This window comes from Panthera onca, chromosome B3, assembly GCF_046562875.1.
Source record: "Panthera onca isolate mPanOnc1 chromosome B3, mPanOnc1 haplotype 2, whole genome shotgun sequence".
Classification (NCBI taxonomy): domain Eukaryota; kingdom Metazoa; phylum Chordata; class Mammalia; order Carnivora; family Felidae; genus Panthera; species Panthera onca.
The window spans coordinates 80,090,462-80,113,154 of NC_138344.1; the positions used below are offsets into that span (position 1 = coordinate 80,090,462).

Genomic DNA, 22,693 nt, shown 5'->3' on the forward strand with positions numbered 1-22,693 from the left:
AAAATCACACACATTTCTATAGATCCATACACTGAATGTTTCTTTTAGAAATCAGGTACAAATAAATATTGGTGGAAAGAAACGTATTCAAATTTATTTTCAAAATCATAACTTTAGTAAAAGAAGGAAAATCTAGCAAATTGAAATGCTACCTTCATACTAAGTATTAGTACATATATATGTATATTAAATACATATATATTTTTTATATACATATTAGAAGAAAGAAAATGCAATCCTTTACAGGCGCAATGAAGTAAGAGCTTATCCTACAACTCTAGGATTTTGATGAGGAGCACATTCTCTTTTTAAATTTTTTTAATGTTTATTTATTTTTTATTATAAAGAGACAGAGCACAAGCAGGGAAGGGGCAGAGAGAGAGGGAGACACAGAATCTGAAGCAGGCTCCAAGCTGTCAGCACAGAGCTTGACATGGGGCTCCAACTCACAAACCGTGAGATCATGACCTGGGCCGAAGTCAGATGCTCAACTGACTGAGCCACCCAAGCACCCTGAATGAGGAGTACATTCTAACTCAATATTCAGCAGACAAATAAACATGCAATTCACAGCCTGACCACAGCTTTGGTATTTCTAGACTCCTGTCCAGGCTTTCCCCGTTCATGCCACTCTATCTGTAAGCACACTAAATTTCACACTGTTCCCTGAATTTTCTGACCTCCATCCCTTTGGACAGACACTTCCCATTACCTGGAAACTCCTCACCTCCTTATTTATCTGACAAACCTCTATTCATCGATAAGGCCCAGATGAAATGCCACTCTTATTAGTTTCCCTAGTGTTTCTTACTCCATTCCCCCTACTATAACTGCAAAATTATTAACATTTGTGTTTCCAAAGCACTTTATATGACATGTGTGTCTATTATAACACTACACAATGCATTATTATTTGTGTATGTGTACATATGCCACTCACCTCTGGACAGGTACTGGATTTGTTCATCATTTTTCTAGTACTCAGCAGGTAGCATATTACATGGCATAGACTGATGAATAGAATTGAAGAAACACATAAGAGATTAACTTTCTTTTCCCTGAGATGATATCCGTTCCAGAGAATATAGAAATATCTTTACAAGACCAATAATGAGCTTAATGGTACTTAATATCAATTATGTTCAATCTTCAATTTTAGAAATAGCTTCAGATGTAGGGTTTTTACCAATGGCAGTTAAACAAAGATATTAAATGAAATTTTATTGCAGCAATTGCTCAAGTTGAAACAGGTTTGAGAACAAATCCAATTTAAATACATGCTATTTCCTTCTATTTACCTATAAGATGTTTAAAATGGAACACTTTGGGGCAGAATTATAAAAGTCTCCATCTTCAATTGCAAATTGTGAGGAAGTCTTTTTTACAGCTTTTCAAACATTGTACTGTGGTTGGTTATTCAAAAGTTCAAATTATGTCAGATTATTCCACCACCATACATCACTATAATGTTCATTCAAATGAACCTATCCTCTCTGGAAATCTCTTTTCCAATGGACTGACTGTAGACTTCCCCAAGATGGCACAAATTAGGCCAATTTCTCTAGATCATGCTCTGTAAAACTCCAGGCTCCCATGGTGGTGGGCAACAATTCAGAGCATAGGTTGATGAGGAAGACTATACCTCCTCCAACTGAGTTTTTGTTTAAAAGCCAGAAGCTGGCAAAGATCTTTAAACTGATTATTAGATCTTTAAACTGATTAGATCTTTAAACTAATTCCCAGTTAGTGACTTTGGGGGAGCTAGCATTCTCATAATATTTTGATGAGTTTGGGTAGTATAAAATAGTAAAACTAGTCTGGAGAGTCAATCCAAGAATATATATCAAGAACTTTTTAAATCTTCAGACTTTTTCTAGTTTGCCCCTAAAACTCTCCCATAAAGATCTGAATGATATTTCTAGCTGATTTCTGAGTCCTTGCTGTGTGTAACACTTGGACTTCTTTGTGCTATTTGCTTTCCAAAGAGTAAGCTTATCTTCCATTTACCCAAAGGATCTGGAAGCAGGCCTGTTATTCATGCTGGCACTTCAGCTTTTCCTCTGGAGTCCATTTTTCTCTCACTTGAATGGTTTTGTGAGTATATTTTGTCATTATTTGGATATCTTGATTGTATTTTCTTTCACTTTTAGAATAATGTATTTTGCTTTATATCATTGTAGTCCTACTACTTTAATTTACCATAAAGTTAAAAAAAAAAAGTTCCAGAAAGATGTTGCAAATGAGTCCAATGTTTCTTCTACCCTTCGCATGCTACCTTATGCCCCAAAGTATTCATCTTTATGAACCTCAGTTTGGAGGCCAGTCTGGAAAGCCATGATACTCTCAGGGCCTATAAAGGTAGGTGGGTTTTCTGGCCCCACACTGAAAATCCCCAACTACTATACTTGTCATGTTTCCCCACTTACTATCAAGCCATAAGCTGTCTCTGTATTTCCTTTCCTATGCCTGATGTAACAGCCTTTGTCTCACTTTTACACTGCTTCTTACACACTGTCATGATTAGGACACGATTTTAACAAAGATTTTATATTGAATGTAAAAATTTGAATAAATATACCTGAGTGAGTGTCTGAAGAATTCTTCTCTGAATAAATGTATGAATGTTCGTGTGTGGACATTTTATCTACTTTGGCCACTCAGCGAACCTTTTTATCTCTTCTAGTTCTTGGCTGCCGTTACAGATAAGTGAGATTTCTGGTAGCTAAATTCTGACTAGATAAACTGTTAACAAAACTTAGGTGATAGGGTAGACAATGAGTATCCCACTTAAATTAACAAATAGTACTTGATAGGAAAAGCTGTGCTGTTATCTATTGCTGCATTTTTTTTATATCAGCCCCAAAGCTTATGCATGTAACAGTAAACATTTATTCTCCTGCTCATGAGTTCTCAAGTCACCTAGGATTCAGATAATCTAAAATGGGCTCATCAGATGACTTCACTTCCAGATGTGGGTCTCACTGGACTGAGCTCTGATGCAGGTTGGGCTAAATTCTGTTCCATAGTGTTCATTCTAGAATCCAGACTAAAAGGGCAGGAGCAACCTGGGCAAGCTCTTATGATGATGCACAAGAGGGCAAGACCATCTAACATGAGCACATTTCAAGCCTCTGCTTATGGAATGTCTGCTAACACTCCATTGGTCAAAAAAAGTCACATGACAAAGTCCCAACATCAGAGGGCAGGAAAATATCCTTAACCTACCATAAGGTCATGGCAAAGATGTGGATGCATAATACCTCTACAGGAAAGTGAATAAATTGTGAGAAATTCAATCTACCAAAGGCTGGATGACCTCTGACTACAACCACTAATCACAGTGCACTTTCTAGAAAAAAGAAAAAACTTTAAGGCAATTTCTGAAGGTGAAAGATAGGTACCTTGTGTAATAGAAAGTGAGAGGTTTTGGGGCACCTGGGTGGCTCAGTCGGTTAAGCATCCGACTTCAGCTCAGGTCATGATCTCACAATCTGTGAGTTCAAGCGGTGCATCGGGCTCTGTGCTGACAGCTCAGACCCTGGAGCCTGTTTCAGATTCTGTGTCTCCCTCTCTCTCTGCCCCTCCCCTGTTCATGCTCTGTCTCTCTCTGTCTCAAAAATAAATAAAAACATTTTTAAAAATTAAAAAAAAAAGTGAGAGGTTTCAAATATGATTCATTGAATAAAGGACATTATGAAAGAAGTGGAAAGTAGTGCTTCCTAATGTGGCAATTGCATTAGGATGCATGTAAAACTGAGATTGCTATAGGCTGGCTTTATAAGTGATAATTGATTGCAAATTATATTGACAGTTATTGAACTTAATTATTCACCACAGGAACCATCCTTAATCAATTAATCAGGGCACAATTCAACTTCACTTCTTGCACGTGGCAACAACCAATCTTTTTTTTTTTTTCTTGCTTTTTTTTTTTTTTGCTTTTTTCTTTACCTACTTTGTTTGCTGTTGTTGAAACATTTTAACAAATTAATTAGATGTTAATTCTTAGCAATAAATGAAACCTTGAAGGTGCTTAACAGCAAGTAAGCTCCACAGCAAAATCTATTTATTTCCAAAGTTTTTCCTCAGACTCTGAATAAATACAATCTCCTCCAGAGATTACAACCAAAGAATGGTTCCAAGACTATCCTCACTGATATCAGCCAAAAGAGACATCTCCAAGGATATACTATAGGTCTAGCTTATTTTTTGTTCAAATTTTAATCAAATGCCTTGTAAAAAAATAGATATCGTATGTTTTCACTCATATGTGGAACTTGAGAAACTTAACAGAAGACCATGGGGGAAGGGAAGGGAAGGGGAAAAAATAGTTTCAAACAGAGAGAGGCAAACCATGAGAGACTCTTAAATACGGAGAACAAACTGCGGATTGATCAGGGGGTGGTACAGGGCAGAAGAGGAAAATAGGTGATGGGCATTAAGGAGGGCACTTGTTGGGATGAGCACTGGGTGTTGTATGTAAGTGATGAATCATGGGAATCTACGCCCAAAACCAAGAGCACACTGTATACATTGTATGTTAGCCAACTTGACAATAAATTACATTAAAAAATAATAATAAAATTATTTAAAAAAAATAAAAGACATAGAAACCCTGTTTTTTGACATTTCAGCTGACACAGTGATGGTAACTCAAACTTCTGAACAGGCTGAATGATGCACAGAAGCTTACAAGATAAAATGTAGTAGGAAGAAAAGTCATAACACATTCTCAATGGTGGTGTACAACCAAAGCCCCCAAATAGGATGGGGAATAGAAAGTAAAACCCACTCACATGAAAAGAATCTAGCTGTATTGATTAACATCAAATAATAGAAATCAACATTGAAATGTAACTTCAGAAACATTGGTGAATAGGTGGACTGCATGCATATCCAACGAGTTCAAAATAAGAAAAGTAATAGTTCCCTTATTCTGTTTTGGTCACACTCCAGGGAAAGTATTGTATGTATTACTGTGTTATAGTTTTCAGGAAATTGAAATACAGAAATGTATGTACAGAAGATTGTGATTAGGGTAGAACATCATTTCAATATCAGATCACGTGAAGAATGATAGCAGGAAAAAAGATATATTGTCTGAGCAAAGGAGAAGGTAAGAGAACAGGAAAGTTGACTTTAAATATTATAGGATTGGCCTGAGGGAAAAGGATGAAGATGGATTCTGAAAGAAGATTAATTGACAAAAGCTTCAGGAAGCTAGCCGTCAGCTCCATACAAATCTCAGATTTCCCCTGCCCAAACTCTCATCTCACAGAGGTGGTCCTCGGTCATAGCCAGTCTGTGACCGAAAGTGCATTCCAGCCCCACAGTTCTAAGATTCTGTACAGGGAACAGATGTGTCAAATTTGTTATTACACTGAATTTTTTAAGTTCTTTCTTCTATTGAAAAATCAAGTACATCTTTGCAAAATAAAAATAGAATTTTATTATAGCAGTACAAACATTTTATGCCATTCTTTATAGTTTCAAAACTATGAATATCCAATCAAACTTCATAATTGCTTTCATAAGTGCCTAATTAAACTATAAATATTATTAAATATATCCACGTACAGTAAGAAATGGAAACATCTGGATGAAAAATGAGAAATTTAGACAAGCAGCTGGATATTTTACCTACACAATGCTAGATACCAAGATATTCAAAAACATCAAATGGGTGATAGAATTTTGGCGCGTCATCTGGGTATTTGACTGTATCTTCTTCTTTATTTCACATTACTTCTTAGTTTCTCAGTTTCTCTATTTTTTTAATGGGAATATTTTATGCATTTCTCCTACTAAATAGCATTATCCAGTCACAGAAAAAACACTGTTTCTCCTTTGCTGTCAGTTGACCCTCTACTCTGACCTCACTCCCTTTGTTTCACCATTTTACCGGGATATCGGCACTGCTGACACAAAAATGACACAGAATATTGGAAATTCAGGAAAAATCAAGTTAGGGGCTTTGGAATGCACCCCTCCCATCCTCTCCCTGACAGTCTGTGATGACTATCGGAAAACCCATCTGGCCTCAGAACCCCCCACTGTGAAATGTTCCCCAAACTATCCCCTGCCACCCCAACCCCCTACCATGCTTCTACCTTAGATGCCAGGGATCCATTTCCAATTCAATATCTTTCTCTGACTCTGGTTTCCAGGGCACATTGTCCCTTGATTTGCCTGATGGCCCTGATCTTCATAGAGCTTAGAGTCAAAATAATAATGATGAAAATACTAATTCCAACTTATGAGCACCTACTATGTTCAAGCATTGCATTAAGTGGTTTATATGAATTAATTCATTAATATTCAGAACAACCCTATTAAAGCAGTGCTATAATTATCCTCATTTTGCTGATGAGGAAACTGAGATGAGTGAATTTAACAATTTGCCAAAATTGTCATAGATATAGCACCCCAAACCCCAATACATATTCAGGTTTTCTCACTTTGGAGCCCCTCTCTTAACCACTATACTATGCTGCCTCTCTAGTAGTCTACTCTAATTTCCAAACATTTCACCAAATTTCAAGGGATCTCAAACTCAAAGATGGTTATCATAGATTTATTCCACGTTTCAAGCAGGATCTGACACCCTTCTTCTTTCTAGAAACGTGTGTACTTGGTATCAGGAAGATGATGTTTTGTCCTAATTGAGCAATTCAAACTGCCTTCCAAGGATTTAAAAAAAAAAAAAAATGCACTTGTCCTTTGCGTGTTCTCATTGTTCTCAGAACAATATAGGCACATCAGGTAATCCTGCACCATTTAAATATTTTTTCATGTTTCATAAAGGTTAATCCACATAAATGAAATATTTTGTTCATTCATTTAACAAATATTTATTCAACTGTTCTAGGCACTGATGATACAAAAATGACACAGACAAAAATCTCTGCACCCATGGAACTTACATTCTCTTAGAGGAGATACGGTAAGCAAGGTAAATATATAAATTATACAATATGTAAAATGTTGAAAAGTGCTAATGAGAATATAACGCAAAAAAGGGAGATATGCAATGTCAGGGAGGGGGTTGAAATTTAGATACTGGTGTCCAGGGAAAGCATCATGAAGAACATAACTTCAACATAAAGACCTATAGGAGTGAGGGATCTCCCCATGAAGATAAATAGGAGAGGAAGCAGGGGCAGTCTAAATTGGGAGTATGCCTGGCATGTTCCAGAAACACCAGGAAGTCAGTGTGTCTGGAAGACAGAATATGAGGTGGTGGGAGTGGAGGATGGGGTGGGACAGAAACAAGAAATAAGGTCAAAAAGTAGAGGATGTTGGGAGTGGAGAGATGGCGGTATTCAGATCATGAAGAACCTTGTAGATCATTATAAAGGATCTGGCTTTTATCTGAATAAGCTGGGAAGCAATTGGAGGGTTTTGAGCAGAGGAGTGACAAGAACTGACTTTTGTTTGAATGGGATCCTCTGGTTGCATACTGAGAATAGACTGCATTGGGGCAGGGGTAAAAGCAAAGAGTCCAGGTAGGAGATTATCACAATTCATGTGATAGGTGTGGTTGGCTTGGTGCCAAGGTAGCAATAGGAGAGATAAGAATTGATAGAATTCTGGATACGTTTTGGAGGTAGAGCTGATGGAATTTGCTGACAGACGTGGGGTATGAAAGAGAGAAGCCAAGAAAGACCATGAGGTGTTTTGGTCTGAACAAATAAGAGAGTTGATTAAAAACTCCTTGAAGAGAGAATGAGCCACACATATTCACTTAATAAATAATGAACATAAATTTTAAAATACTAAAATGAATTGAAATTCCTCTGAAAAGTGTTAAATATGTGTAAAGCAAAAATAGGATAATAGGAAGGTGTGTTATTAAAATATAGGATGCTTCTACATTTAAATGTGACATTGATAGTCCCAAGTACCCCCTAAATAAAAAGAAAGGCTTAATTCTTTCCACAGTGATATTCAGCTAGTAGATACTGAACACAGCATAAAAATATTTGCCAGAAAATCTGATAGTCAGATTTTGATATTTATTAAGGACTTTCCATATTGAGTTTAATTAAGGATTTGATTATGAATTCTACCTTGAAGGCATGATTACTACTTATCTCTTCACTCTTGGGCCAAAGAGAATTACAGATGCTGAATATCTCTCTACTGCATCTATGAAATAGTCATTAGTTTGAAAAGGCATCTCTTTTCTTAGTGCTGAAAATTGCCTGGAGAAATTTAACTCATTCAGCTTTTATAGTAATCCTATAAGGAATCCTGGGTGTATTTTTAATATTATAACTGAGAAGCTATATGAGTCATCACAACTAATTTCCTGATAAATATGCAATTGTCTTTTATTACCCTTTTATTATCACACATTAGGCTTTTATTCCTGTTAATATGGTCAAATATGATAGAGAAATAATGTTACTTTCTCAGAGGGTATATATAAAGTTCACTACCCACTTTCATTATTTAACTAAGCATCTTCTTTTCTAGCTTTCCCATTTCTAACATGTCAATGGAAAAACATCACCATGGAAGACTCGCTCTTTAAGGAACCCTATTATTAACTAAATCCTTGGATATCATAAAGAGCTGAAAGGTTACTGCAATCCATTTTAGCTCTTAAAAACTTTTGAAACATGCTGTTAAATGTGTGAGGAATCATATGGCTATTCAACAAAAAGGAACTCCTGGGACATAGGTGGTGTCTCTTTCCTAAGGAATTGAGAGGCTAGAATATCATAAACTGGCAACATATGGCAGCCCCACAGTCCCTCCAAAAGTAATGTTGTTCTGCCTTGTTCTAACTGCACACTCCTATCTTGTCTCCTTTCTGCTTCTTTCCACCAACATCTGCTATGACCCTTTCTTAGCCTCAGAAATATTTAGAAACTTTAGTTTCCTTTGAAGATGGTAAGAATGGTTAAAGAAGCAATAATCACATTGTACAATCAAGCAGTAGGAAGGGAAAACAAGCAAGAATAAATACCTCCCCTTGCTCTCCCTTTGCAAATAATCTGGAAAAACTAATCCAAATGCTAGTGAAGTTTAAGAGTATTATGTGAAATTAATGACCAAGAAAGCAATGATCAAAACTGATTTAATCCAATCACTTAAAACAGCTACAATTTTTCAACCCCTGTATTTGAATGTGTAAAAATTATAACTTTATTAATTTCTTCTGTAACACCTCACTTTATGTTCAGACACACTCCTCCAGTAATATGGTAGAATGGGTTTGTACAAACACAAAAGCTGGATTATTTTCATCTCTCAGGTTCATACTTTGTGACATCAGGTTGGTAGTTTGAAATTGGCTGTGGTAGGAGTACTTACTCCATGGAAATCATCAAATATTATAAATTTGAATTTTTTTGTGTTTCATTTTGTTGCAGGACAACCAGCTATTAAACATTTACCAGTATACTACTGCTCCCTCCATGACAGAAATGTAATCCTAGGCAGTTACAGATAAACTTTCCCTTCCTCCTCTTTCCCCTAGAGGAACGTCTACAATCTAAGGTGCTTCTGTATTATCCATGCATCTGGGGAAGAGCTCTAATCATCACCTAGCATCTGTCTACCATGACATCCTCTGGGATGTTCATATAATACATCTAGTCCTCAGTTATCATCTCCTTCCATGGTGACAACCATCAATGATATACCACTACTCCTGAATTGTGTGCTCCAATCTGCCTTCCACTATAGCATCTCTTTGTTACTATTGTGAAGTCTCTGGGTTTGCCTACTCTCCCTTGACTGACTTCTGCATACCTCCCTCAGGGACCAGGAAAATGTGCAATACCAGCAGGTTACTCTTGGTCTGGGAAATGCAAGTTTTGGTGGATTATCTCAGACTCTTTTCAGGCCTGACATAATCTTGTCATCATAGGCATTCTGTTGCTGCTATACCACACCAGGAGTATAAGGAATTCCAGGCTTTGTCATTTGCTGAGACACTTCCTAGAAGATAAGACATGCATCTTCATTGCTCAGGTTGCAAGGTATGTCAGAGGTTCGGTTCCTCTGCCCTGAGAGTCTGCCTAAGGAGATGGCAGGAGGCAGGGTCCCTGCTCAGTGACCTGTAGATCCCTGCTTTTCTGTCTAACACCCCACTTTCTCTTACTCCATCCAAAGAAAATTTTTATTTTCCCCCTTCGGTAAGGGAATGGCAGGGGAGCGAGTAGGGAAACTATCTTGATAAATACTTTTCTTTATCTGTCATTTATACCAAGATCTTGGCCTTGAGTTCTTTTGGCAGGTACATGGCCTCCTCAGCTATATGTAAAACCTCTTGCTTAATGTGGTAGAGACGGATTACAGAGAAAGTAAATATCCAATTCCCATTTTTTTCTTCTGCTTTAAATCCCAAACATAAACATGACAATTTTCCAGGAAGGAGAAAAAGACAATATTATGTTCTCCATCACCAATGTGAAGATGCAACATGAGAGTTTACCTTTCTAGTTAAAATAAAGAAATATGAAGTGTACCTGGGTAGCTCAGTTGGTCAAGCATCTGACTTTTGATTTCAGCTCAGGTCATGATCCCAGGGTTGTGGGATCGAGCCCCACGTTGGGCTCTGCACCGAGCATTGAGCCTGCTTAAAATACTTTCTCTCTCTCTCTCTCTCTCTCTCTCTCTCTCCCCCTCTCCCCTCCGCTGCCCTCTCCCCTGCTTGTGCACTCTCTTTCTCTAAAATAAAATTAATAAATTGATTAATGAAAAGAAATATGAAAGGGGGTGTGTTTTCTCTGATCCTTCTCTGATGTGATTCTTGATCACTTCAGGTTTTATTCTTTGCTCCTTTCTCTATATTTATCCATGGATTAAGTATCATTTATTAGTGACATCTCCCACCATTTTAGACAAAGTCAGACAAAATTAAAACCCTCCATAACCTGCTCCTCCAGGACTATGGCCTAGTTTTAATCTTCACTCCTTTCTCAGTATTCCTGCTGGAAGCCATCACATATTCAGATTGTTCTTCCAATCTCCACATTAATGGTTGATTTCTATAATATTCCTTTCAGAAAGGCAGCCTCATCATAACACTGGAAATAACTGTGTTTTCAGATGTTTCCCTAATTGTCTTTCATGCAATAATAAATATAATTAAAAGAATATTAATAAATTGCAGTAAATCCATTTTGAGTATTAAAATTTGTGGAATCAGTTTTCCTACCAATATTCTTTGAGAATCACATTCAGAACTTAAACTGCAAATGTTTATTTTTATTGAAGAAAGGTAGTTTGCTAAACATATTTAATATCAGGAATAAATATGAATTTGTGTGAGAGAGAATTGATTTAGTGCCAATCATGTGTCATTGTTTTAAAGGTAAATTACAGAGCTGTTCCCAAAACAAATTTAAATAAAAACCTCTCTCTCTCTCTCTCTGTCTCTCTCTCTCTGTCTCTCTCTCTCTCTCAGACAAACATTTAAACATAAATATGCAAGGCAAAAGATCCACTTTCATCTGGGTAAAAATGTATGCTGAAAAAATTGTTAAGAATAAGACAATGTAATCCTATGCTAAGTGCCAAATGTTTGATAGCAACAACAGAAAGTACTGACTGCAAGAATTTAAAGGAAGGGAGCACCCCAAGCTAAGACTGTCAGTCAATGAAGATTCCAAAAAGGAGGCAGAATTTGAGGAGGGCTTTACAGGATACCAAGGATTGAGAGAGTTGTAGAGGAAATGAGAAATGTTTTGGAATAGGGAGAGTGGCATTATCATGGTGACCATACTTAGTTGTTTTCAAAAATAGAAAATGAGGGGCGCCTGGGTGGCACAGTCGGTTAAGCGTCCGACTTCAGCCAGGTCACGATCTCGCGGTCCGTGAGTTCGAGCCCCGCATCAGGCTCTGGGCTGATGGCTCGGAGCCTGGAGGCTGTTTCCGATTCTGTGTCTCCCTCTCTCTCTGCCCCTCCCCCGTTCATGCTCTGTCTCTCTCTGTCCCAAAAATAAATAAATAAATAAATAACGTTGAAAAAAAAATTAAAAAAAAAAAATAGAAAATGAATGCATCTCATTAGAATGGGTAGAATGAGAGCTCAAGAAAGGTAAAACTGGAAGAGCGATTGGGAGCAGATCTGGAGGTCTTTAGATGGCCCATCAATGGGAACTTCAAAGGATACTATCTAAAAAGTGAAAAGACAACCCACATAAAGGGAGAAAATATTTGTAAATCATTTATCCATTAAGCATCTAATATCAAGATATATAAAAAATTCTTACAACTCAACAATAAAAAGACAAATAGTTGAGTTAAAAACTGGGGAAAGTACTTGAATAGACATCTCTCCAAGTAAGATATACAAGTGACCAATAAGCACATGAAAAGATGCTCAATAGCATTAATCATCACGGAAATGTAAATCAAAACCACAATGAGATTCTACTTCACACTCACTAATATGGCTTTAATCAAAAAGATAAATAATAACATGTTAACAAGGATGTGAAGAACTCAGAACCATCCTACACTGCTGGTGGAAATATAAAATGGGACACCCACTGTGGAAAACAGCTTAATCATATGTTAATCATACGTTTATGTTGTCATATGACCCAGCAATACCACACCTTGGTATATGCCCAAGAGAAATAAAAACACGTTCACACAAAAACTTGCACACAAACGTTCACAACAGCATTATTTATAATTGCCAAAAGATAGGAACAACCTAAACACCCACCAAGCAAAGAAAAAATACATAAAATGTAGTGTATTCATGCATTGGAATATTATTTATCCATAAAAAAGAATGAAGTACTGATAAATACCACAACATGAGTAAACCTTGTAAACATTATGCTAAGTGCAAGAAGCAGACACAAAAAGCATACATTATAATATTCCATTTACATACAAAATATTCAGGATAGGCAAACCCATAGAGACAGAAGGTAGATTCATGGTTGCGAGGAGCTGGGAAGAGGGGTGAATGGGGAGTGACTGTTAACCGGGATGGAGTTTTGATGGAAGGTGATGAAAATATTCTGAATCAGTTAGTGGGATGGTTGTACAATTCTAAGAATATACTGAAAACTGAATTGTATATTTTAAAATTGAGACTTTTATGGTACATGAATTATATCTCAATAAGAAAGAAAATCTACATTAAGAAAAAATAAGGAACTGTATCTTTTAAACCTTAAGCAGCCACGGAATATTTTTGTGTAGGACAGCAACCTGTTCACATTTGCATTTTGTTCTGTCTTGTCCCTTGACCTACAACAGTGTTTCTCACAGTGAAACGGTTTCTTTCTTTCCTTTTCCATGCAGCCTCCATTTCCTGACCCAGTCTTGCTCCCTGACCCTTGCCATCTGGCACCCAGTTTCATCACATTATTAAAATTCTTCTCTTAAAAGTTACCAAAAAGTTTCTTGCTACTAATCTAGGAGGTAGATTCTTATTTGTGCTCAAGAAACTAAATCTTTTTGTTTTGTGGTAATGATAACCACATTTTCTTGTAATTCCCTGTTCCTCATCTCTCTGAACACCTTTTTCCCCCCTCCTGTCCCGTAAAGGAAAGATATCCCCCTCAAAGATGTATTTCTGATCCTTTTACCATCTGGAGCTGTTGGTGATCTTATCCAACCCCTGATTTCTGTAGGACTTGAAACTCTCTGCCCCAGCATCTCTCCACAGCTCCGGTCCTTCATTCCTTACTGCTGGCTGCACCTGTCTACCTAAATAGACGGAAAAGTTTGCTCAGTCTCAATTTGACTTAAATGAAGCATACAAACTTTCTCCTATGTTTTCTCTATCTGTCACAATCTTAGTATCTTCACAATCACTCCAGCTCAAAAATCATAACATTTTTTCACTCTTTTTATCCAACCAGCTGCTAAGACCTATAGACTCTACATTCGTATCTCTCACTTCTATGCTTTATTCTTTGTTCCCACTGAAAACAACCTAATCCAAGTATTCATTTTACACCTTGACTGGAATATCCTACCTTATATCTATGTCATATTCATCCTTCAGTACATGGTTCAAACACCACTATGTCCATAGTGCCTTCTCCAACTTCTCTATGGAGAAGTGACCTCTCCATCCTCTAAAGGCTTACCATGCTCTCTCTACATCCTCACAGTTACAGTAATTCGCATCAGATAAGGTAGAGAATATTAACTTCCCCACTACTGGAAGCTCCTGGAGTTAAGAAACATTGCCATTAGGATATACTTTGCCATTTAAAATATCTACTACATTGCTTTGTACCCAATTAGTTCTTAAAGGAATTTAAGATAGCCAGTGTTTTATACAAAATAAGCCTTCGATAACTTTTTGTTCACTGAACAAATGTTCACATAATCTTTTATTTTTTATAAGAACTTCTCTTAGGTATCACTGATCATTTGCAGCCAGAATTAAGAAGATAAAAAAAAATACTTATCACAGACAGGTCCCCAGCTTATTTATGTCCCACACATGCAAATAGGACCCCATCTAGACTAAAATAGGAATTCCCCTTCCCTCTGCTGTTACTGCTACCACAAAGTTCTTATCCCTTCAGAGGGAGAAAACCACTGCCACTGCACCCCCCCCCCCCCCACTTTCTGCCATGCACAGGGGATTGGTGAAGATGAGGTCAGAACTTTAGGCCCCTGGGGGGTATCATTTCCCCCAGCCATTTCCTATCATCCCTATCACCCTGGGCATCTCAGCCCCCTGACTCCCGTTCCAGTCCCATAGCCATGCTCATTCAACACCCTATCCTGCTAAAAATTCTTCTCTGGCGACAGGAACCACCACTGGTGCCTTCAGTCCCCAACACTCCAAGTCCTGTGGTTGCAGACTAGGAAGGGCTCTGACTTAGGATGGGGAGAATGACCTGCCCTGACATTTTAGGGCACTCTGAATACATTTTCTCATAGATATATTATTGAAGATAATAATTACCTTCACATGTCAACCAAGAAACTCCATAACCACTTTTTACAATGTTTTCATGGAAAAATGGCTTCTGAGTTTTAAATTCAGGAAACAGTGCCTTAGGCTCTTTTGGACAAAGCGAACAAATATTTTGGGTGAAACCCAAGTAGGTACTTGATTTTCCAACTAACTTAAATGTGTGAACTTTTAAAAGTGAAATCATTCAAGGTTTTAATATTTAACATGATGAGAACTTTTTAGGCACCCTTCAATCTGCTTTAGATTTCTCTACATCACCTTAGGAAGATGTTATACTGCTGACAACTAGGTGTGATTTTGTCACATCAAAATACATATACACCTGCGCTTAAGACAAAAAGGTGATTGTGAATAAGGCTCACAGTTCGAAGGTACAGCAGGATGGTATAGAGCAGACGGTTTGATAATGAGAAATTATAGATTCCTGCAATTCTTGAGGACCGAAGGGAGGGAATTACTTGCTTTATGCTGGCAGCAATTTCCTTAAACCCTGTGAGATGGCATAGCTCAAGCTGTTGCAAATGTAGGCAGAGTAGCTACCAGCCACAGTTCTTGGTTGGAGCAAGATTCCCTGAGGCATGAAATACATTGAAAAGCCTTTCTAAATAGGATTGATCACTTAATTTGACTGTTTTAGAGAAAATCCTACATAGTCTTCAATTTCCAGCATTTGTTCACAGCTTCCTGGAAGCTTATTAATTATTTCTACCATATATGTGGGTACATACATTCATATATATTTTAATTAGGTACTCTAATCATAGAGATCATCATCAATATACTGTATTAAAAGTGTTAGACATTAGTTACAGAATATTCCTTTAGCTTGGCTTTCACAATATGGTACCATCAACACCAAGCTCTTCCTCTGAGAGAAAAAATTAAGTCTTTAGATGCATGTTGGTGTCTTTTTTTTGCAAGATGGGTGTGGTGACATCAACCATTGCCACTAGTCCTCAAAACAGAGCAACCGCAGCACAAAGCGGATCATCATGTTTAAAAACAGAGAAGCTGGTATCTGTTTTGTTAACTGCACACTTCATTTCGAGGGGTTAACTTTTGCCTCTCACTTATACTTTCTCTTTCATGAATGAGCAATTAATTACTTAGCCGCTGTCGCTGTTTCAGAGCTTCAGTTTACAATAGCCTTTTGTTTTCTTGCACACTAAAGAGCTTTGAAGGATTTCAATCTTCAAAAACACAGAGCACTTTCTTTCTCTTTATTTCTGAACACTAAAAAAGTGTCTATTCTTATGTATATTTAATAACAGTCTTCAAAAAAGAGCCTTATTGTGCACCTTAACATGATCTGATTGATTCTTGCAGCTAAGTCAAAGGAACACATACAAATCTTAGCTCTGGGAAACATTTTCTATTTAAGAATTTTAAAGTGTAAACTTTATAATAAAGTAGGGGAGAACATGTAAATATGTTGTATTTCATTTTAAATACAGTTAAGCACAGTTTAAACACAGCCAACTCTTTCCAGATGATAATGTGACTTGGATAATGAAGTGCTTCGTCTTAAGTCACAGAAAGTTCAGTGCTGTTGCAGCTTACAATTACAGGGGGAGCTCTGTATGTCCTTATTTAAATATGTTTATCTCTTGACAACAAGGAGATGCATGTATTTATGTATACACATATATACAGTCTTCACAGGCAGAGGAAAATAAAAGACTGAGGCATTATCTGATAGAATTACTGTCTGTTGATAATACCTGAGACGTAAGTCCCTCATATCCCTCTTTTATTTTTTTTAATATATGAAATTTATTGTCAAATTGGTTTCCATACAACACCCAAGTCTCATCCCAAAAGATGCCCTCTTCAATGCCCATCACCTACCCCCCCCACCCCCCATCAACCCTCAGTTTGTTCTCAGTTTTCCCTCTTTTATTTCTTAAAAACAGATGTGGGTAAGACAATGAATCTGGCTAGGATAATAAAACTTCCATCCATTTTGAATGTATTTTTGTGTATGGTGTAAGAAAGTGGTCCAGTTTCATTCTTCCGCATGTTGCTGTCCAGTTTTGACCACTGGGTGTTAACGTGTAAGCGATGAATCACTAAATTCTACTCGTGAAGCCAATATTACACTATATGTTAACTAACTAGAATTTGAATAAAAACTTAAAATAAATAAAAATAAATAAAAGCTCAGATAACAGCATTTTTCTGCAATAAAGTATTTTTTAGTTGTTAAAAAAAAAACCTTCCATTATCTAGAATGGTTATGGAATTGAAATGTTAATTTAATAGTCTGATTAATTCAGCATTAAGTAGTACATACTTTCTCCTTTAACCCATGAAATTAAAAATGCAAATAATTCAGTTAAATATATAAAACAATTTCTATCCCTGGTAAAGATCAGCTGAACTTGGAATATACCTTTGTCTTGATATTAAAAAAAAATTCTAGTCCTGACACAAGTTTACTGATTATCAATCACTTCTTTCTCATAATATTGCTGAGATCCCATGAGTGAACACACACATGCACATCAGTTAACAGAGGGCTCTAAGTAGTTAAATTCCAGCAAATTGAGAATATACCATAAGTATCTCAGCTTCTTACTTAATTTTATATTTTACAAATACAGTATTTTGCATTTAAAAAATTTTTTAAGTATTTGTTTTTTTTTAATTTTTTAAGTTTGTTTGTTTGTTTTGAGAGAGAGAGAGAGAGCAGGGGAGGGGCAGTGAGAGAGGGAAAGAGAGAATCCCAAGCAGGCTCAGTACTGACAGCACGGAGCCTGATGTGGGGCTCAAACTCACAAACTGTGACATCATGACCTGAGCAGAAACCAAGAGTCAGACACCTAACTGACTGAGCCACCCAGGCACCTCTGAATTTTTAAATGTTAGTATCTTCCTGGCCCACTAGAGAGCTTAATAAAGCATACTCCCAGCATTTATGTCAAAATCTTGTACACAGTTAGACAGCAAGGCCAGGTATATACTGACCTGACAACCCATTATACGATCAGCTCTTGGCTCTGGTGGTCAGATACAATTTGCACTCTGGTAGTCGAGGTGACCACTGATGATGTCCTGGGCTTGGACATATCCTTTTTCATCATCCTTCATTCAGTCAAACAGGGTTCAGAGTCAGAGTCATTCTACTAAGCGAGGCCCTTGGAGAATATCAGGAATCCAGTTAGGTTAGATTGACAAGAACCCAATTCTTTATTTATAATTACCTCTCTGTACCACCATGGCATTTAGCGCCTCCATTGGAGACAGGTGGAATTCAGGTGATCAAGAACTTCTCCACTGTGGGAGACCAGGATGATTTGGTTAATTCTGGCTACATTATCAGCTTTCCAATTTTGTAATTCTATCTTAATATGACTACGTTGAAACATATATAACATATAATGAACTGTTTGAAAATATTTCATGTTTTGGCTTAAATTATCTCTAGGACACACTATCTCTAGTGCAATTTTGAATATCTGAATATGTTATCCTATTATGTGGCCATAGTATAATTTATTTAACCAATCCCCTGATGCTGAAAATTAAGATATTTTCATTTTAACATTAAAACACCACTCTGCCATAACTATCCATGCAGTTGTACTCATGAAAGGATAAAGCTCAGTGGTTAAGGGCATAAAGTTTGGTGCCCAGCAGAGGGAGATTTGGGTCCTGTCACTTTCTAATGGTGTAATTTTGGATAAATCTCTTAACATCTCAAAGCTTTAGTTCTTTCATCTGTAAAAGGCAGATAATTTGACCTAATTCCTAGGGATTTTAAGAGCATCCAGTGAGGAAGTACATGTGAATTCATGGTAAATAAATTAGTTTGCTCTTAATTAGCTACCTATACTTATTTCCTTAAGATGAATTTATAGCGGTACCTGAGTAGCTTGGTTAGTTAAGCATCTGACTCTTGGTTTCAACTCAGGTCACGATCTCACAGTTTGTGAGATGGAGCCCTGCATCAGGCTCTATGCTGACAGCACAGAACCTGCTTGGGATTCTCTCTCTCCCTCTCCTCTCTGCTTCTCTCTCTTTCAAAATAAATAAATAAACTTGAAAAAAGATGAATTTATAGACATGAAATTATATTGTTAATGTACATTTTTAAGGTCCTTGACCCATGTTGCCTAATTGCCCTCATAGTATACAACTCCCAATAGCAATATCACATTATGCTGTAATAAGGTATGTGTTGGTTTGTATCTAGAATTAACCTGTGAAGTCATCAATAGGAGTTCTAGGTCTCGTTTCATGTGGGTACCTATCACAGGGACATATACACAGCACATGCTCCAATCATTGTTTGTTTAGTGAATATCTATACCTTTCCTTCTGATATGAATAAGCACATCTGGTTTTTTTGTTTTTTTGTTTTTTTAAAAACAGCACCACCTTTTCAGAGACAAGGCCCTCCTTGTCATCAATTCTGGAGGTCACCACTGCAGGCAAATAGAACAAGTGGGCTTCACAGTCAATGGCAGTGGTTCTCATCTAGGGAACGTATTTTAAAATGCAGATTTCTGTGTTCCGTTTGCAGAGATTCTGATTCAGGAAGTTCCATTTGTGGCCCAGGAATCTAATCTTTATTTACCACCTTCCAACCAACACCATTCCTGACACAGGTAGTGTATGTGTTCTATCCTGATAACCACTGATCTCTATAGTCTTTGCCTCACAATGCCAGAGTTCTTTAGGTTCCTTCCAATCCTGTGACTCTATAATGTATTTTTTAAAGGCATCACCCATCAAAACAAGCTCAGAGGCCTTATAACTTATCCATAATATTTGATAATTATTAAAAGATGCATTGTTGCTAAACTAGCCAGGCTTTCTGCTGATTTGGGGGAAGAACAAGTGAAACAAAGACAAATAGTTTATCCTGGTACCTGCCCACACATGCCAAATTCCATCCTGGTATCTATTCCCTGCATGGCAGGAACCGAGTTGGTCTGCTCCATTTTGACCAAAAGTAAACATTATGTTATCACTCCATATCATTCTCCTTGATCCAAATGCCCACAGAGGGGCTGGAAGTGGCCTCCAAAGAGGGTACCAACATGAAAACCCATGAAGGCAGAGCTAAACAGCTTTCCTGTCTCTTGCTGTCCTTAGTGAGCAGCCCAAAACCAACAGGCCCAAGTGAAGGTTTGAAGAAGGTGGCCCTCAGAAAGTTCTTCAAGGAAAAGTCGAGGGTCACCAAGAAATTTAGCAACTGAGACCTAGAAGCCAATGCTCCTGAGAAAAGAGCATTCAAAGTGAAAAAGACAAATGATACTAGTAAAGAGCCTCTCTTAAGCTTGATTTCATGTAGTTTTGGCTTTGTGTAGTTCTTGGTACATCTATATCCAGCTTTTCTCAGAATGGTTCCCAATTACCCACCTACCCCACGCCTCAGATAAGAAAACAAATGCTATCATACATCACTTTTCTCTTCTTATATAAAATAAAGATAGGGTTGTTAGGAGGATTACATTTGATGACTTAGCAGAATGCCTGTTACATAATACAGGTGGTCAGTCATTTTCCTTCTCTCTTCCTCTCTACCTTCACCCATCCTCACTCCCAAATCTGTCCTTCTGTATCTAAATAAGACTGCTAGTTCACATATCTCTATGTCTTAATTTTTAAGTAACCAACAAGAATTTGTTCAAAACATCATTAAATACCAGCATATTCATTATGGACTTTATAATAAAAATATAACTCTTGATTTATAACCTCAATCAATTTATAATCTGATAGGAAAGAGAAAACGAACATGCATATAGCAACAGGAGGACAAATAAAATTTTATTAAATGTTATTTATTAAGTAATTTAATTTATTACTTAATTTATTAAAACTTAATTTATTAAAAATTATCTTCTGGATCATCAATAAGTATGGTAGCAATTCAAAGAAAGGAGAAAGCTATGGGTCTGAATTTCCAAAGAAAGCTTCAAGGAATAGTCAGGGTTTAATCTTGGCTCTGAAATAAAAACATCTATACGTTACTTACTATGTGTCAGTTACTATACTAAATAGAGATAGGTTTATCTTTTATCTCTATCATTACTCTCTTCCTTTTTATGAAAGAACAATTCAGTTTGCATAGAGGCAAGGACATTACAGATATGAGGAGTGGGAAAAGAAGCAACTGAGACAAGAGAAATGTAGGGATTTGTTTCATGCATTTTTCAAGCAACACCACTGTCCAAATAAGCCCTTTTGAACTCCAGCATACCAGGCTTTATCTGTACTTTCCCACACAAGTCAATTATAGCCTGGACCATACTTCCTACACAATTCAACTTCTCATCATTTATTGATAAAATAGCCCATGGCATTGAAAAAAAAAAAGTCTTCCATGCAAAATCATGGCAAATTACATGAGGAATAAGAATATTTTATTCTTGGGGCACCCGGGTGGATCAGTTGGTTAAATGTCTGACTCTTAATTTCTGCTCAGGTCATGATCTTATGGTTCATGAGCTCGAGCCCTGCATCTGGCTCTGTACTGACAGAGTGAAACCTGCTTGGGATTCTCTCTCTCCCTCTTTTTCTGCCCCTCCCCAGCTCCCTCTGACTCTCTCTGAAAATAAATAAATAAACTTAATTATAAAACTTAAATTTAAAAAAAGAGTATTTTATTCTTTAAGTTGTAGTCATAGAATTAACCTGACTTTCCTTGAACAATGAAAATGTTGCCATGAAGAAATGATGCAATCTGAGGTAGTGGAAAGTATAGGGACTTTGTGACAGGTCACCAGAATTAGAATTCCTCCATTCCCTCCACCCCTGCCATTTGCTGTGTGACCATGGATAAATAATTTAGTCTGAATTTGTTTCCTTGTGTGTTAATTGAAGGTATAAAAATAATACCTGTAGTAGAAAATTTTTGTGAATATTAAAGGAAATAATCTAGTCGAATGCCTTTTGGAAATCGAAAGGATTACAGAAATATTATTATTATTATTATTACTGCTTTTATTATCATTTGCTGAACTAGGTATTGTTACATCAGGTGAATAAATTTAAGTTTGCTTAGAAGTAAATGATTCCTATAAAATATATGCTTGGTCTCCCTTCAGGCATACTAAACTTCAGCTCTGTAATATAAGCATTTAACTGTCTTTTCCACATAAAACTTATTTGTGACTCACACAGATTCCTTTGCCTTATGAGGATGTTCAAAACACCTCTATCTGTTCTAGAAAATAAAATTTCTGAAGTTGTTGCTTTTTTCTCCAAGCCTAAGTGCATTTTTCATTTACCAAAGAAAGATGAGACAGCCAGAAGAATTGGTCTATTGCTGCCTCTTTAAAAGACTCTCTCTCTTCTTTCCATCGTTCCTGGCTTGTATTGAAACCAGATGGTAAAACCAAGACTGGAACATCCTTTGGTGTCCAGAAGGAGGCCAGTCTGGCCAAAGCATTGTCATTCTTGTCAGCAACCAGAGTCAAAAACATTTTTATAGTTAATCATCAGGAGTGCGTACTGGCTCTAACAGCCATGTATGCAGTATTTGTCAGCATGAAGGTTCTATCCACACCACAGATGACGCCATGTCGGCAAGAAATGTGTTTCGATATCCTTTAGCAATGAGCTGAGCAAATTTTCATGGCTGACTCCCAAAGCAAACAATGATATAAAATTTAGTGCCGGACTTCTTTTTCACCAAATTGTGTGGATACTAGTATCTTTCATTTATAAAACCTAACTCCTTCACAGCAAATCTGCCCTGGAATACTCTTTAAAATATGGAAAGTTAAAGAACTGCAGCAAATTACTACAAATATTTTTAAA

At 36.9% G+C, this 22,693-nt stretch overlaps 1 long non-coding RNA gene across 2 annotated transcripts in view; it reads left to right on the forward strand.

Annotated features, from left to right (window-relative positions):
- The window catches only part of LOC132669510 (uncharacterized), an 86,325-nt gene that overhangs the window by 58,573 nt on the left and 5,059 nt on the right, over window positions 1-22,693 (forward strand). The window contains exons 4-6 of one of the 2 annotated variants that reach the window (XR_009606132.3): window positions 6,869-6,952; window positions 9,881-9,992; window positions 19,446-19,530. This is a non-coding gene — a long non-coding RNA (uncharacterized LOC132669510). The remainder of the gene's footprint in view (window positions 1-6,868; window positions 6,953-9,880; window positions 9,993-19,445; window positions 19,531-22,693) is intronic. The other variant, XR_009606133.2, reaches the window with a different exon arrangement.